General features: G+C 44.0%; 2 protein-coding genes across 8 annotated transcripts in view; one reads left to right on the top strand and one right to left on the bottom strand.

Moving 5' to 3' along the window:
- Positions 1–16,970, top strand: part of LOC124306788 (teneurin-a) — a 489,347-nt gene that overhangs the window by 319,319 nt on the left and 153,058 nt on the right. The window lies entirely within an intron of this gene.
- LOC124306797 (uncharacterized) overlaps positions 1–16,970 on the bottom strand; it is a 156,293-nt gene that overhangs the window by 29,097 nt on the left and 110,226 nt on the right. Inside the window, exon 4 of one of the 2 annotated variants that reach the window (XR_006908685.1) lies at positions 15,264–15,524. The exons of the other annotated variant lie outside the window; for it this stretch is intronic. The gene's annotated coding sequence lies outside the window, so the exon portion shown is untranslated. The remainder of the gene's footprint in view (positions 1–15,263; positions 15,525–16,970) is intronic. 2 annotated transcript variants of the gene reach the window in all.

The following is a 16,970-nucleotide window of genomic DNA, read 5'->3' as shown; positions in this document are numbered from 1 at the left end:
GAAAAGAAAACGCTACGCTACGATAAATCACGAGAAATTTTTGTCGCGGGTTCGACACTCGCTGGAATTTACGCAAGTTGAACTACACCGCTTCTGTTTAAATGTTTTCATGAATTTTCACCTCTCTAATAAGTGTTTTCCGGTCGAAAAACTAAATAAAGCAAGAAATAAAGCGAAATCGTGCAAATCTTTGTACACCGAAAAAGCTGAAGGAAAATAATTTCTCGTGAAAATCGCCGGCATATCCGACGTATGAGAAATAGCGAGGAAACATTCAGCCGTAACATTTTCACTCATGCATGCAAGAAAAGTTTGCAGCGGATTGATGGAGGAGAGAACGGCAGAAGGATGAGCCGGATTTATCTGACTGATGACTGCGGGAGTATTATAGATAGAGATCGGAAGCGTCACGGTCCGGAGAGCGCGTATTGCAACGACTATCGTGTCGCATCAATTAGGATTTGTCAAAAAAATATTATTGGGGTCATTTGATGTGCAAGTTTTGTAACCTCCGCGTTTGATCTTCGCCATGAGGTCCTCGGCGTGCTTCTCATCCTCCTCCCTTACCTAAGGCTCGCTCCCCTTCGGCGAGGAGCAGCTTATAAGCCTACCGTGTATATATACATCTGTATACATATATATATATATATATATAAATGTACATTGTGTGGAACGTAAAGCATCAAGCTCGGTAGGATTAGGAGAATGAAATCGTTCGTTTGTAGATTATATCACAAAGAAATACTTTCTAGCGTTTAAATTGAGTAACGAGGTTGAAAGATGAAAAAAATAAATAAATAATTAAATAAAGAAAACACCCGAGCTTTGTGATTTTTGTGGAAAACGGAAACTCTTACTTGCCACGTCGTATTGCAAAAAGCATTCGTCGATATCTCGTATATAATATCGCCTATTCGCGTGCCCCTTTGACTTTTCCGAGGAATCAATCTCCGGAGAGCGGGACTTCAAGTCCGGGCTTCTACCGATACATCAACGTATTGTCAACTTATTGCTACTCGAAAACTTGGCCAAAGTTTTCTCGTCGAAAGAGGAATAGAGGCAGGCACATGTAATACGTGCGAATCGAGACACGGTCGAGAATTTTGTACGCGCTCAAGAGTCTCGTTGACGTGATTCGAGCTGATATCTGGCCTGCGAACCAAACGTCGGTTTGTACGAAAGCACTTTCATACATCGTACATGGAATTTACAAGTGCCTGTTGGAGTGGAACCTCGCAGCGTTGCGCCGTTTCTGCATTAAGCAAATACGAAGTAAAGCAAGCTCGATACCGGGATATTTCTTCGAGCATGGGGTGAAAGAAATATTGAACCACCCACCTCAACCCTTCAGAAAAAGGGAAATGTTAATAACTCGCCAAGCTTCTTCACATTCAAGTCCGCTTTCCCTGATTCCAAAGCAGAAGAGAGTACAGAGAGAGAATGAGAGAGAGAGAGAGGCGTTTATTCGCTCTGAGACGAGTCTCCTCGGATGGGAATGTAAACAGTGCGTAGATAAAACGGAAAGAAAAAAAATTGATAATTCGTAAGCTTAATAGTAAGGAAGCAAGAAAAATTAGTAGGTGAGAAGCGATTCTTAAATGTAATAATAAATAGAAATACACATAAAATGTAGAAAAGACTAGATATATGAATAAGCACAAATGAACGTGTAAGTGAAGTAAAATTAAACAAAATAAAAAAAATAAAAGAAGAGAAATAAATATGTAAAGATATTAAAAACATTAAAGCAAGATGGCAATAAAACGAGTGGTACAAAGGTACAAGTAAAATAAAAAACACAATAGTGAAAAACAAATAAATTAATCAGTGAGAGAGGGAGGAAAATAAAGCGTGAGATAAACGTAATTCCTCGAATATCGAAGCGAGGATGAAACGCGGCGTCCGCGTAAAGCTTCGCTCATTTGAAACGTGAAATATATGGATGTAAATGTGGAACTGGAACGGGGATCAACCGGACCGGAAACCCGTTTCATTCATATTCATCCGTCGCTGGGCATATTGACGTATGTATGGAATTCCTTCCGTCGGGATGGACAGTCACATTTAATGAACACCGAAAAGCACGCTGCGTTTTAAACCGGCTAGAAATCCACTCGGAACGCCCCAACAAAACATCGGCGTCCCGCTGCTTAGGAACGATATTTTACGAACGAGTGCTTATAGCGTTAATAAATTATCCCCCCCCCCCCCCCCTATATCACACAATACACCGAGTATATCACTCGAATTATTTCTCCCCGGTTCTCGACGAATCTCAAACATCCTGAAACTCGAGTATTTGCTCCATAAGAAACCACCAAAAAAAAAAAATAGAAAAGAAAAAAATAAATTCCAAATTGACGGTAAAGTTTTCCCCGCAAATAGAGAATTCCGTTGGTTTTTATAAAAGGACATACGATGTAGGGAAAAACCATTGAAAGAAGATACGATAATAATTCGAAAGGTTTTACGTTTTTTTTTTCTTACGTCTAATCGTCACTGTCATAACATTCCCGAAGATGATCGGAGCCTCTGGCAATTAGACAGTTTAAGAAATATCATACACTATAAAACGTCCAAGGTATGCATACTACTGGTAACTAATTATCCAGTCCCTACGTCTGGAGGTTGGCTCCTAAAATGATCGACAAACTGCCGGGGTTCATAACGAGGTAAAAAGTTGAACGTTTCTGTGTCGTTCAACAGCTGGAGCTGAGAAAGAATGAGAAGGAGAGTGGGAGAGGGGGGGAAGAATAAAGAGGAACTTTCGTTCCCGAAGGCGATAAGAGAGACGCTCCTCTCTTCCAACCCCGTGTTCGCCTAGCTCGGCGCTGCTGATCCTCCTCCACGTCTTACAATTTTCTCTTTCCTTCTTTCTTCCTTCCTTTCGTTCCCTTTCTTCCCGGAAATCTCTCCCCCTTGACCCGTTCCGGGTAAAACTCTTTATTTGACTTTGGAATTAGCTGGTTTAATGCGGTTAAAGAATAGAAAGAATACGAAGCCCCGGAGGTGGCCTCTGATCGTGCCTTGTTTAGAAATCGCGCTCTTAACGGAGACTATGGCTAACTTATTCCCACCGTACCGGTAATTGGATTAGAGCGAATTACGATCCTTGGTTAAGAATCGCGCGGCGGTCGCGTCGTCCCGATTTCTTTTTTTTTTTCGTTCGAATAGCAAACTTCCTTTATCGAAATAAATGAATGGCGAAGAAGAGGAAAATTGGAAAAAAAAAACCAATTTATCAGGAAAACAGGCAAGGTTAGAAAAATAAATAAAGCAACGCAAAATTCTAATTCACGTGGCTGATTGATTTTGAGCGGTGCCGAAGCTCTCGAAAATCGAGCGTTCAGTGACGCGGCAAGATAATGGGATTCCGGCGGTAGGATATCCTGCAGGACCTCAAAATCCCCGTGAAATTCGAAGCAATCTTGGGAGTATATGGAGTATAGTAACTATCCGCCATTGCACGCGCGAAATAGATGGAACGATTTTCTCGGCTCGATTTACGCCAATAAAATAGTATAATTAGAAACAGGGCTCGTAATTAAGATCTAGATTGCTACCCACTGTGCGGAAGGAACTCGCCCAGATTCCCTTCCCACATCTCGGCATCGCTTCCAGAGAACTCCGCAGTGCGAGCTCTGCTGCTTCAATCGACGCCCCCTCCTTTCCACCCTTCTCTACCTCCCACTGCCTGGAAGTTGCAAATTTACAATACGTGCGTTGGCGTTATTTCCGTAGTTTTAGCGAGATTCCCGAGAGGCTTGGAAAGGATTCAAGTATCATTTGGTGGAAAAATCATTTTTCATTATTCGATCGGCGTTTATTTTAGTAATATTGTAACCGAGGTGTATCGTTCGTTTGGAAATCGAACGAATCGTATCAATTCGTTAACATTTATTTCGAGTGACTTTGATTTATTCATTTTACCCGATGATACGATTCGCAATAATTTCCAATCTTTTCACTAACATTCCGATTTATTCATCGTTATTTCAACGAATATATCAGTCGCTTGAATTCCGTTTGCTCAATGCAATTTCATTTCCAATTGTTTATATTCACGATTTCTTCAAGCATGAACAACTATTGGTAAAAATTTTCCACATTAGAATCACGCAAGCATTGCAGGAATGACGACACGAAGAAGACGGTTCTGTATGAAAAATGTAGGTCGGCGAGGGAAAACGGAAAAAAAAATAAAATAAAATAAAATAAAACTAAAAATAAGAATAAGAGTAAGAAAAGTAAAGAAACGAGGCAGAAACTGCATCGCGATACGCGAACCATCGGATTTCCATCCGTGTGTCTCGTCGCCCTCGAGCTTGACGGAGTCCCGGGTGGTCGTCATGTAGTTAACCGATAGGAAAAGGCAGGCGAGGCTGGCAGCGGGCTTGCTGTCCCACATCGAGTTTTCTCCTCTCGGGTAAGAATAAAAATGAATTCGTAATTTCTAATTCGGCCGGGTTCCGAAGACCCGGCTGGTTGAAATATTCAACGTTTCGCTTACAGCATCGCGCAGTTTTGCGAATGAAAATGGAAACGGGTATCGAACCTAGTCTGGAAAAAAATATTATATCCCCCGAGGAAAGAATTGCACTCTAGAAATCTCAACGAAAATTTGCTTCCCTATTTCTCGCCCTTATTAATCGCATGACCAACGTTGCGTGAAGACCTCCTGGTCCGAAGTGAAAAGAAACGTAGGTACGTCAACTTCATCGATACTATGTGAACCGTACTGCAGTCAGGCAGAGAAAAAATGCGTTGTACACGAAACAAAATGATAATTAAACCACTAGGTATCGAAATTATATCAGTGAAAAAATCCAGTCCACCTCGCGAAGGCGTTCATCGTATTACCCACAACGGTGAGGAAAACAAACGGTCCGAGTTTCGGTGAAACGTTACGATGTATAAAAATTTCATCGCATTATACGTATAATTTATTCCAGCTGACGCGTTTTAATTCTAAACTACAGTCCGCGGTTTAACGCTCGAAACTGCAGCAGCATCAACGCATAGCTGCACCAAACTGCAAATCCATGGTGTATCAGCTTTGTCGAAGCGTTGAATGGGGGGGCAGATGCACCCCTACTCCGGTATTATCAGCGAACGGGGTTCTGGAACGGGGGGAGGGGGCGGAGATTGTGACGCCGTTAGGCGCGAATATTATCAGCGGATGACACCCGGGCAAAGCGTTCGAAAAACCCGTCTACCCGAAAAAAACGGAAACAAAAAAAAGAAAAAAAAAAGGAAAATAAAAACGGTCAATTCGGGTTTGCCGCTGGCAAAGACCTCGCCTCAAATTGGAGCTGAATCGAGCTCGATCCCGGCCGGCTCGCGAGCACAGAGATGCAGCAGCCATGAGCGTCCACCGTACAATTGCATCCCCGTGAAAATCTAATTATTCCCATTAGCCTTGAAACGCGCGCGCGCGAACCTCGCCTCTACGGGTACCTACTCGGGCAGCGTTCCGCAGCTCTGCTGCATGTGTACAGAATTCCAATTACCCGAACTGACGCGTGTTTAATTCGTCACGTGTGTGAAGCCGGGTGTGATGTAACGGATGCACGATAGTACGCGATAATAAAAATTTGGTATGACGTTGCCAAAGAGAGAGAGAGAGAGAGAGAGAGAGAGAGAGGGAGAAAAAAAAATACAGATCGGACGGATCGCCTCTGGTGCAACAGAGTTAAACAGCGTAAGGACGATAAGCCTGTCGCAGTCGGAAAGCTGCGCTTGCACCTGCACCTTGCAGCAGCAGCAGCTTCGCCTTGTGAACCGGGTCAACTGGAAAGGAAGAAAGAGGGAACGAAGAGGAGGGAGGGAGGGATGAAGAAATAATGTGAAAAATAAAGGTGGAAGGAAAAAAAGAAAGAACAAAGTAAAAAAAGTGGACATACACACGCTAACAAGACGCCATAGAATTTATAATTCTACGCCACTTTACCCATATTCAGCGGATTCGTTCGCGTTTCTTTCCCGCCGAGACAGGGACGAAGGAATGGCGGGGGGTTGGGGGTTGGGGGTGAACGGGGAGGGATACGTGTTATGCGCTAATTGCAGCTTTGCACTTTTCGTTTACTTGTTCACTTCTTTTTCCTCTCTGTTTTATTTTTAATTTTGTTTTTTTTTTCTGTTTTTCGACGTACGAACGATGCGGATTTCTTCATTGGGAGGTCACCGCGATTCCGCGCTTGCTGTTGTCGATCATTTTTTTCCTCCACCCCTCCCCCTTCCCCTTCATCACCCCCCCCTCCACCGCAGTGTAAAGGTATTGCCTCATTAATATCGCGTGCACGACTTCACTCCAGGCCGGCAGCCTCGAGTGTCGTGAAAAAGATTTGATCCGACACCTGCCGAGGATCACGCGTGCATGTACCTTCAATGCCCCGTGAAATGTGCCATAATTACTTCTGTGTAATAGGTCAGAGGGTTTAGGTCGAGGCGCGGGATTACCGCGATATGGTTCAATGCGCCGAGCCGGAGACGAGAGAGGGGAAAAAAACGGATGCAATAAAGTGAAACTGACTGGAAAGATATTGCAGGAGAGGCGGATTTAAAAATTGGAAAATTGAAAAAATTCTTCTTCGTCTTACCATGTTTCGCTAATCGAGATTTATAAATCGAGAGAATTTAAACAGAATCAATACCGACTTCAAGTATGTCTTATTACGACATTTGATTCGCTAAAATAAACCGAAAGTTACTTTCTACCAATTTACAGATCACTTGGAATAAAAAAAAAATAAATAAAAAAAAAAAATCGGCAATTCAAGATCGAGCGATGTGTATGAAACGCATAAAATATGGAGAAATTTAAAATTTTCAAAGAAAAACAATGGGAAATTACTTCGTTTTTTTTTTTTTTTTTTCCTCCATATTACACCACAGGTACTTCTGATCTACGAAACGGTGACGCCCTTCGATTCTCAGTAGAATAAAATCGAAGGAACGTAGGGCTCCGTAAAGACCTCTCCACGATTTTCGGGATGGACAAAAAAATCGCGGCGCGTTGCCGCGAGTTTTTACGCTTGGCTCAGCGGACAAGTTAATCATTTCGGGTGCGACGGGTGAGAGCGGCTCAAAGAAAAACTTGCCGAGAATCTAGGAAAAGCTTGAAATAATGCGATCAAGGATCGATCCGAGCGCGATAGCTGGCTGGATCTTCGCCTTGGTCTAGTTCTCCTAAAATTAGCCCCGCTGCGTTTCCGCCACGTCGAATCGCTCCTTCTCGAGGCTTGGCCCGAATTACTCTTTTTTCATTTATTCGCATCGCTGTCTCTGCCTTCGCGTCTTTTTCCCCCTCTCACGACGATCTTCGATTCTGACTTTTGCACAATCGGTGACTCGAAATCGTTAAACTTTTTTTTAAACAACGAAAAGTAAAACGAGAAGGGAAGGAAATGTCCGAATAATATCGTGACGTGCAAGACTCGATTATACGCTGTTATTAAGTGACAAACATATGTGAAATATTTGATGATAATAACAATTAGGGTAATGGGATTTCCCGGCGTTGAGTATTACCGTATAATTATTAGATTGTCCCATTTCATCATCAAACCCCTGCAGCGGCGGCGGCGGCAGCAGCAGCGAATCGGGGGAAAATCATTTGACACGTAGCGAAGATATCAGCGATTCATTAACGACTAATGCAATTCCAATTCGCTCTCTCCCTCTATATTTAATTTTCCAATTTTTCCCCTCGCGTCACTTTGCAGGCGCGATGATGAAATTTGTCCGGAGTAAAAACAGATGAAGAAAAAAAAAGAAAAAAAAAAATGCGGACTGTTACAATGAGCTGAAACTGCTATTGAAACTTTATCTGACTTTCGATTGAAATTCATCGTGCCTGCATGAAACGTAATATTATGCGTACGGGTATAAAGTCCATTATCTGCATTCACTCTCCTAAATCCGTCCACGCACTTGAGTTCATGTTGAATGCGCATATTTTTCCGGCTACGCGAAGGCTTATGTTTTCACTGGAAATCGAAAACAACCATCGCGGATATGATGAAATATAGCGTTGAATCCGAAAGCGTATCTCCCGTATTTGCCAGCTGCAGCAGTCGCGATTAAAAAGTAAAAATAATAAATAAACCTAGTTATACGTATACAGTAGAGCTTTTCAAACGCTCGATGGTAAAAATAACCCGATTCCCTTGTCCCTCAATTTTCAATTTGATCTATCATTTCGCATTGTCACAACTCTCCTGCGATTCGCGCTTATGTCCGCCGGAGATAAATTTCGCATTATGGCATAAAAACGGCTGTATCGATATTACAGAATTTAGAATCTCGATATTAAATGAAAGATTGAAAACTCTTCTACAGCTGCAGCCCGAGTCGAGAATTAATGATATTCTTTTCGCGCGTTACAGTTAGCTGGCATATATTTTCTCCTCTCTTTTAAACTTCTTTATCCATCTTTTTTTTTTTTCTTCTTTCTTTTTACTCTTTCTCGCGCAGTTTAAACGGCTTTGACAAATAAGCACAGTACCCTGTCTGCGTGAAGTCGAGAAGCCCGAGGGCCTTTCAAAGTTTGCGGACATGTACGCTGGCTGTACGAAACGAGGTTCAGGTACGAACGTCGAGAAGCGAGGCGGCGGGTGCCTGATATCCATCTTTTATGACGGCGTTCGGATTCAATTTGCTACTCAATATCAAGCGAAACTCGCACGGCGAGCCGATTCAAGTTTATAGAAACTGACGTAGACCTCCATCCATGAAAAACGCATGCCAAGAATCCTCCCCCTCGTCCCTCTCGATCCCTTCACGGAGGCGAAAAACACCTCCTCGCATCGACGACATATATATACATATAGATACGCGTCACACACGACGTTACTTACTGCAGTGCAGCGTCGGCAAATTTCCGCCCTTCGTTGCAGGTATTCAAATTTTATCGAAGGACATATTTGCTAGGGATTTGACGACATTCTATTATTTTCCAAAGGAAGTTTTCTGCCCGATCCATGTCTAATAATATCGTCTGCAGCTGAACGTTCGCCAGCGGAAAAGAACCCGGGAATGAGATGAAAACGTAACGCGGGTATTTCCGGAGAATTTTGCGTACCGACCCCGTCAACGCTGGTAATATTGTAAATATCTTATATCACGCGTCATACGCATGCTGCAAGCCCTTAGGCGACAATCTAGCCGGAGGTAATTAAATGAGAAAATATTACGGGAAGGGCCGACAGACCCGCGGCTCAACACCGCGCCGTTTCGATCGCGCGGCGGAACCGCAATACAAACCACTTACACTTACGGGAAAACGTATCAAAAGTAAAGGGGAAGTCCCGATGCCCTGGGGAAACTACCGCGCCGCTGAGCCGTGACGCGATCTGCGGAAAGAAAAAAAAAAAAAAAAAACAGGAAAAAGAAAATAAAAAAGGTGAAAGTAAAAGAAAAGAAAAAAAAAAGGGGGGGGGAAAGACACACACACATATATATATATATACAATATTTACATGGATGACGGACGGCTGTGGAGGCGGAAGAAAAAAGAAGGAGAAGAGGGAGTGAGAAATAAAAAAAGGTATAAATGCACGACGATGTATATGCAACGGAAATCGGACGTAAAGTCTATATATGCCCTCGACCCTTTTCACAATATTTTTCAACATTTTGTCGGGTTTCAAATCTTGTTATTATATAACCAAACGGAAAACCGACCCAGGTCTGGCCGCATCAAGAAATGCACTCCTGTCAGGAATAATTTACAAACTCCATGCGTTCGTACGAGCTCATGAATTTTATAATAAACTGTGGCGACTCGGTACGGTGATACCGAGATCAAGCTTAGCTTGTGTAATCGAATTTGATAGATGATAAATTTGAAAATTGACGAAACTGACTAGTTTTCATTAATATCAACGCCTCGTGATCGAGGTATTGCAAAAATATTCACAATAATCGTTATCGATCTCATAAATTTTCACTTTATTTTTCATTAAGAGGATACCTGCAGTCACTCTTGACGAAGCGAATGAAATATCACTTGTTTTAATCATTACTCATTAACTTACCGATAATACCGCCATTCTACCTTTCAAGTAATTCGAGTATTAGATACACGAAAAGGAAAAAACGTATCGATATCGCAATTTCCCGATTGATACATATTTAAATAACAACAGCAGCAGCAATAACAACAACAACAGGCATTGTCGGCGAAGAATAAATGACGATAGAAAAGGGTGTAAGTGAAAAGCGATGGGGAACCGTGTGCGAGGGTTAAGGGTGGAGGGCGAAGGTGGAAGTCGTTGGTTGGAGGAGGCGACGGAAAAGTGGGGGAGTAAATAAAATAAAGAACACTTAGGGCAGCGCACGTTTTCCAATTCCAGGGTCTTATTCGTTTGTCGTATAGGTAGTGCAGGGTTGCAGGGTACCTACCACGGCTCGTTCACTCGGGGCTTTGTACTCGGTGGAGTGTAAAGGTAAGCGGCGTGAAGCACGCGGCAATGCCGGGCCGCATTGTTTCTCCCTCGAATCCCGCCCCGTTTTACGTCCTGATGGCAAAACTGGCGGCTACATCCACCTCCGGGGGTCAAACGGTCGCCTCTCGTTCGTGGTCACCGGCGTCGACGGAATCGGATCGACCGGTTTTCTCCTCTCGAACGACCAGCGTTGTTACCACCCTTAAACCTGCACCTCCCTCATCCTCCTACTCAGCTTCTTCTTCCCCTGCATCCGAAGAGCGGCTCTCTATTTGATCAAGTGAGAGTCTAGGAGAATAGAGCGCAATAAGGCGCGAAGGAGTGACGAAATTCACTCTCTCCGTCTCTTTCTCTCTCTAGTTCTCCTCCTCCTCCGGCGCTTCCTTAACCCCTTCACGTCACCGCTTCACGCCGAGCTTTTAAGGCGACGAGTTTTAGAGTCAACGCCGCGTCGTTTTCACCCCTGTCTCCATCCGCGGCTCCGCGTTTATTTTTACATCAATTGCTCGCGCTGCTCGGGGGTCAGTTAAAACGGTCGAAAAATCGCGGTTTACCTTTTTCCCCCTTTTTAATCATTTTTAGACTCCACCGCGTATCGAATGCCAGGAAACGGAAGAATATCTAAGAAAAATAACGTAGGGAGTAGAGAGAAGCGAGAAAAACATTCTCGGGAGAAATGACGGAGAGTATCAGAACTTTGTCATGTATATCCACGAGTTTTGGGACTTCGCCAAATAGGTATATGTATATACGCTGCTCTTCGGCGAGCCCGCAATCTCTGCCACGGTCAATTTCCCTCACCTACATACATGTACATGTATGTGTATATGTATATATATATATATATTTATAAAAGATTCTTCCCGGAGAGAGAAGCAGGCCGGCGAAAAAACGAATCCCCTGCATCGAGCTGTATTATTATACCTTATAGCAAAGTTTTTTTCACCCCCTCATCCCTCCTCCCAGGAGGAAAAAAAACTCGTCATTATTTTTTCATCTCCTTCGCAGATCTCGAAAGATAAGGAGAGGCGTGCATGTAGAGTCGAAGAAGAAGCACCCGTTTTCGTCAGGCAAAATTCAACCCCCTTCACTGTTCCAAAAATCCAAACGACGACGTTTTCACTCGAAAGCTCTGTTAATTTCTCTGCGATTTTTCCTACACTTTGCCGCCGATGATTTCGAAGCTTGCGCCGAAAATCAGGAGGCGCGGGACGAAGAGGGGCGCCAATTCAAGGGATGAAATTATTCATGATTCCCTCAGCGGCCCCGGACGCCAAACAATAACCATCGCGGGGCAAAAGGCGCGTAATAATGTTTCTCGATACTACTATTTCCGCCCTCAAGGGCCTCGTACCGGAACCAGCCGACCGGCTGCTTCCCGCGAATGCAAATTCCGCAGGACGGGCTCCCGGGAAAACGGCCGCAATATGTCGGCCGGCTGAGTGCAGTTCGCCCCAGCGGCGATTTACGGGAGCGTTTTGTCGACGAAAATTATATCTGTAAGAAAGGGAGAGGGAAAAGCTGCACGCGAGCTTGTTGCACCTTCGAGAGAAAGTAAGGAAAGCGATCCCACGTTTCGCCACCTCCCGCAGGATGCATAACGGAAAAAATAACGCCGGTGTGTGCGTGCTTATTGATCCCTCGGAAAGCGGACCAGGGGGAAACTCTCTCGGCCAGGCGCGCCCGAGTCGAGTAGGCCATGTTATGTCATTCGGAGCTGCGTGCATGTTTGCCTCGGGATATTCAACCCCGGATCCTTGATCCGCCCCTCCGACCCGCTGAAAACTGGACCACGCGCCACTTGATGAGAGGAAAAAAAAAAAACGTAAAAATCATTCGGGCAACTGCCTGCTGTTCGAATTCCTACTAGCAAGGAGAAGTTTCGAGACGGGAACAGAGGATTTCAACAAGAAAAAATAAATACAAATTTTGACGCACTTTGGCGTTTCGTTGAACGGGCATTTGTTTGTTTGCAGGTAAAAAGATCTTGACAACTTGTTATCGGTTATTTTGGGAAATGTGAGGTAGTTGAAAAAGAAAAAGAAAATGCCCGGCATATTTTGAATGAGAAATTTCTCACGATCGGTAGGATAGAGTGTTTGTCGGAATTTATCGAAAACGAGTTTTCAACAGTTTGTATGTTTCGCCGAAAGACGCGTTATTCGTTGAGACGCCAAAAGAGGAGTCTTTTAACTTCGGCGTGAAAATGCGTGGTTTTCTATTGTCCTAATTGGCAGATCCTATGGCAAAGATGCTTCTAATCGAGGCATATTTAGTTTCAAGAATCCGCACTGTGACCAATTACACGCTTATAAACAGGTAGTTACTTGCAGCTTGTTGGGAGATAAGAATCAGGGGGGATGCATGATGGTTTCGTGTTTTGAAGGAAATTTCGAACAAGGGTAAAAACTCGCCCTCAGCGATCCTGAAGCAAAGGCGATCTCACAGCGCGAAATTGAGTGGTTAAATCCAAGAAACGATGATCGGATACACGTGGGAGCGAGTGCTTTTAGATTGCGTGCTTACGTGTATTTGGCTTGGATTTCCGGGGATTTTACTGTCAAGAATCAAACGCGCGAAGCTCTCCCTTGACGAGCGTAACGACATCCTTAAGGGTATAAGGTGAAACAAATACTGGCACGATCATGCTTACTATCAGCGATGCAAAGTGTACCTCGTATATCCTTCGCGCGCGAGTTTCATCATTATTTTACCTACGTAAGGTGTAAAAAATTATATTCAGCCACCATAACCGTCAAACAAAATAAGACTGAAGTTCGTAAAGTTATTGCAATGATTATCATTTCGGAAAATCGTTACTTATAAATTTCAGGAGCGTCCGAAACTCGGTAAATCATGTTTGAAGTACACAATTTGAAAACTCGACTACTTCAGAATCACTGCAATCTTGCAAAACAATAATTTTTCCTCCCAACGTTTCGCTACATCAACGTAACTAACTTCAGCCTCATATCGAACACGTTATCGATAACCCGCTTGCCGATTTTCACCGAGTCAGCGTGCTCTGTGCGCGCCCTGTTGTACAAATTGAACTACCAATCTCGATGTTGTAACCGCGGAAATACGCCGGTACAGCGATTAAGTTTGCCTTATATGTATACATATACCAACGCAGATTTGTAACCGCTTAGGAACCCGTATCGAATTGCTGCTTACAGCTACGGAATCCAATGAATATATACATATTCAATTTCTGTATCGATATGACGAGGTCTACGGCATGTCGAGGGTGTTAATCGATGCCGCGTTAAACTACGACACGTCAAGACGTTTACGTTAAAAATTTCCAACTTTATTTCCATCCTCTTCTTCTTTTTCATCTCCTGCCTTTGCCTTTGCCTCTGCCTCTGATTCTTCATCGAGAGCTTTACTCGCTAAGTTTCCTCCACTTCTCGCCCCCTGTGTCACGGCGTACAATAAACCTACCCTCGCCACATTTCACGGTGCACATTGATGTTCGACGTAAAACACACAGTCCTCTTCGTTGATTGGGAAATTGCTTTTAAAAGTACCGCGGTATACAGCTCCAATCAGCGCCATCGGAAACCTGAAGGAATTTCTTCCAACAGCTAACTGGAACGAGTGGCAATTAAAAAAAAAAATCGAATGAAACAAAAACCGCAATCTGTACGACCTTTTTAAGACCCGTTCTCGTGTTTCGATTTACTCCTTTACAATAACGCCAGATCATCGATCGTTTGTTTCTTTATTACGTTCATTTTTCGAGAAAAGAGGAAAAAAAAAAAGAAACAAACAACAACAACAAAATGACGAGAGTAAAAATGACCTCGGACGAATTAGAAAAATCTTGACACACGGTAGATTAAATCACACATGCTAAGCGTTGTAGTTCGAACACGTTATTATGTAAATGGAATAAATCGGGGGATATCGCGCGTCTTATGATTTGTAGGTATAACGGAACAGAATGTGCAGTTGAATTGATCTTCGAGGAACGTTTACAACGACTGCGAGGGTTGGCGACGGGATCAGGATTTCCGTCCTTGATCCTCCTCCGTGGCAACGTCTTATAGCCTGAGTCATTGTAATTGCGTACAATATTGCTGCAGCCATTACCATTTGGTCCTCCGGTTGTTTGCCGGATGACGTTGATCCTCGGGCGGCGGATCTCTTCCACGCCCCCAACGTTCCTCATAAAGCACAGCTCGAGGCGTACACCTACCGGTGTTGTCGCCGTTGCAAGCTTCCGGAATATGATCAGGGCTCTCCGCGATTTTTTATTTTATTTTTTTCTTCTCTCGTTTTTGTTTTTTACTTTGTAAAAAAAATTGTTTTTATCCTCAGCTGAAGAGGGAGATAAAATTACGAAGCAAAGTACTCGGCGTTGAGGGTTAACGACGCCTTAGAAAATCATGGGTCAAATTGGCTCTCGTTACGTAGTACGTTACATGGATAAGGTATGGCACTCGATAAGAAATACCGCCAATAAATTACAGGGTGGATTAAAGTTTTCAAACCAGCCCCCTCAAGTTCAACGATATACTCGAAAATTAAACCCCGAGTGATTCCAATCGATGCCACGGATTGTATAATAAAGAGGCAAACTCGGCGTCTTACTAATTTATACGATTCGTTTTTGCTCAAGAGAACGGAGAGGCGAGGAGAGAAATAATTCTTTGACTTCGATACACGATAACACGCGGTTATAATTTACAATTTTTTCAAACGATTTATATAATTTTCTATTGCAAAAAATTGATCAAAACCAGATGGCTGAATTCACAAGTGAGGAGGATATTGAAACATGTTTAAACAAGATTGAATCGTACTTACACGCGGAATAACAGATTTTCAGGAGAGATTTCATTATTTTTCTCCTTTCCACGGTAATTCCTGCGTCTTCCCGCCGGGAAATACGTTTCTTCTTCCCCCAGCGAGTTGCTCCTGCCACCCCTAACTCCGTTCCTCGCGGTATTCAACTCCGAGTTTCTTTGCAGTCAGCTTGTCGGCAGAACGCCTCTGTGCCCCTCGTAAATAAAAGCCATTCTTTTTTCCCTTCTCTCCAGAGTTTACCGCACCATCAGGCTCGATCACCTGCGCAGAGTAAAAACACGAATCGCTTATAAAATAAAAGAAGAACAAGACGATCCGAGACAATCTTTCACTTTGTCCACAATTCATATGCGTTATACAAAAAATATATGTAAAATATTACTGGTTTGAAGAAAATACAGTGCACATTTTCCAGGTTTTCGGTTCACGGTGTTTGACGCGAGAAAGCGAGGGGCCGGTACTAAGGTCAGGTAAAACCGGCTTAATCTCAAGTAACCAAGGCACTTAGTAGGCGAAGTAGGTACCTCAGGTAGAGTCGAGCACTATCCAAGTAACGAGGCCCGACACGAGGTCCAGGACGAAGGAATTGGTATACGTTGAACGAGGGCCCGGCCTGTAGTACCAATTATGCGAGAAAACGGTGACGGGGCGGAGGGGGTGATCTTACCAGAGATAGCCGTCCGAATATTAACAAGGATTTTCGTTATCGCTCAAGTTGGGAAATCTCCGGTTAAGTTCGCGCTTTGAGGGTGAAACTGGCGTGGATGGCAGGTGCGTGCCGAGGAAAGGACCGTGCGGATTTTCCAGCGGAGCAAGAAGTCTTCGGCGCGAGGCGAGGCGAGGCGACGTGGGGCGATAGTGTATAAAGGGCCAAGCCTCTTATCTTACCTGCTGGGAGCGCGTCTAGTCGCCATAAGTAACTTTGAGCTTTAGTATTTAAGGCCTCCAGCACAGAGTTAAGCCTCGCGTGTAACAACGCGCTGGGATACTTCTTGACCGTTAAGGTCCGTACAGCCAGCCCGTGAAATCACTTCCCCAAGTCCACCCTGCAGGCTGCAGGGCCACCAATCGTACTCTCCGCCCCTGCCGCCATGCGGAAACTCCGAAAGCTTCTTCTGCTTCGACGGGTAATGAATTCCTCGGCGGGCTCCTTCACCTGCCAAAGCCTCGTATAATTAATTTGCCATCCCGAAACCCTCTCTCTTTCTCTCTCTCTCTCTCTCTTACACTGTACGCAGGTATATATTGTGTATATATGTATATATATATACATACGGCCTAGCTCCGTTCGTCTCTTCGAATTCACGGGGATCAATCCGTTGTAGGAAGATTTTTAAGAATCCAGTTTATCGTTAACTAATCGCCTTCGAATGCCTGCGTAACGAAAATCTCGTGACTTCAACCCTTCCGAAATTCCGCTCTGCCCACGTTTTTCCACCCGCGGAATTTGTTGCACACAGAAACGTGAGAAACGTTGTTCAGCGATGCGTAAATACGTCGGAATAATTGCGGTATCATCATCTTATTGTGTCGGGGGCAGGCGGTGCACTTTCTGTGAAATGATACGAAACATATGACGCGACGGTTTGAGTGAGCTGCTCGTTGCTGTATCACCGACGGTAGTTTGGCTTGGAGAAAATCGTCCCTTTTCATTGCCCCGAGGGTGCGTTTGTCGCCCCCCCCCCCCCCCCCTCCAGCCTCCACCCT

The sequence above is a fragment of the Neodiprion virginianus genome, chromosome 6, assembly GCF_021901495.1.
Source record: "Neodiprion virginianus isolate iyNeoVirg1 chromosome 6, iyNeoVirg1.1, whole genome shotgun sequence".
NCBI lineage: Eukaryota > Metazoa > Arthropoda > Insecta > Hymenoptera > Diprionidae > Neodiprion > Neodiprion virginianus.
Note: the sequence above shows the minus strand (reverse complement) of the source record. Positions and strands in the feature narration are given on the sequence as shown.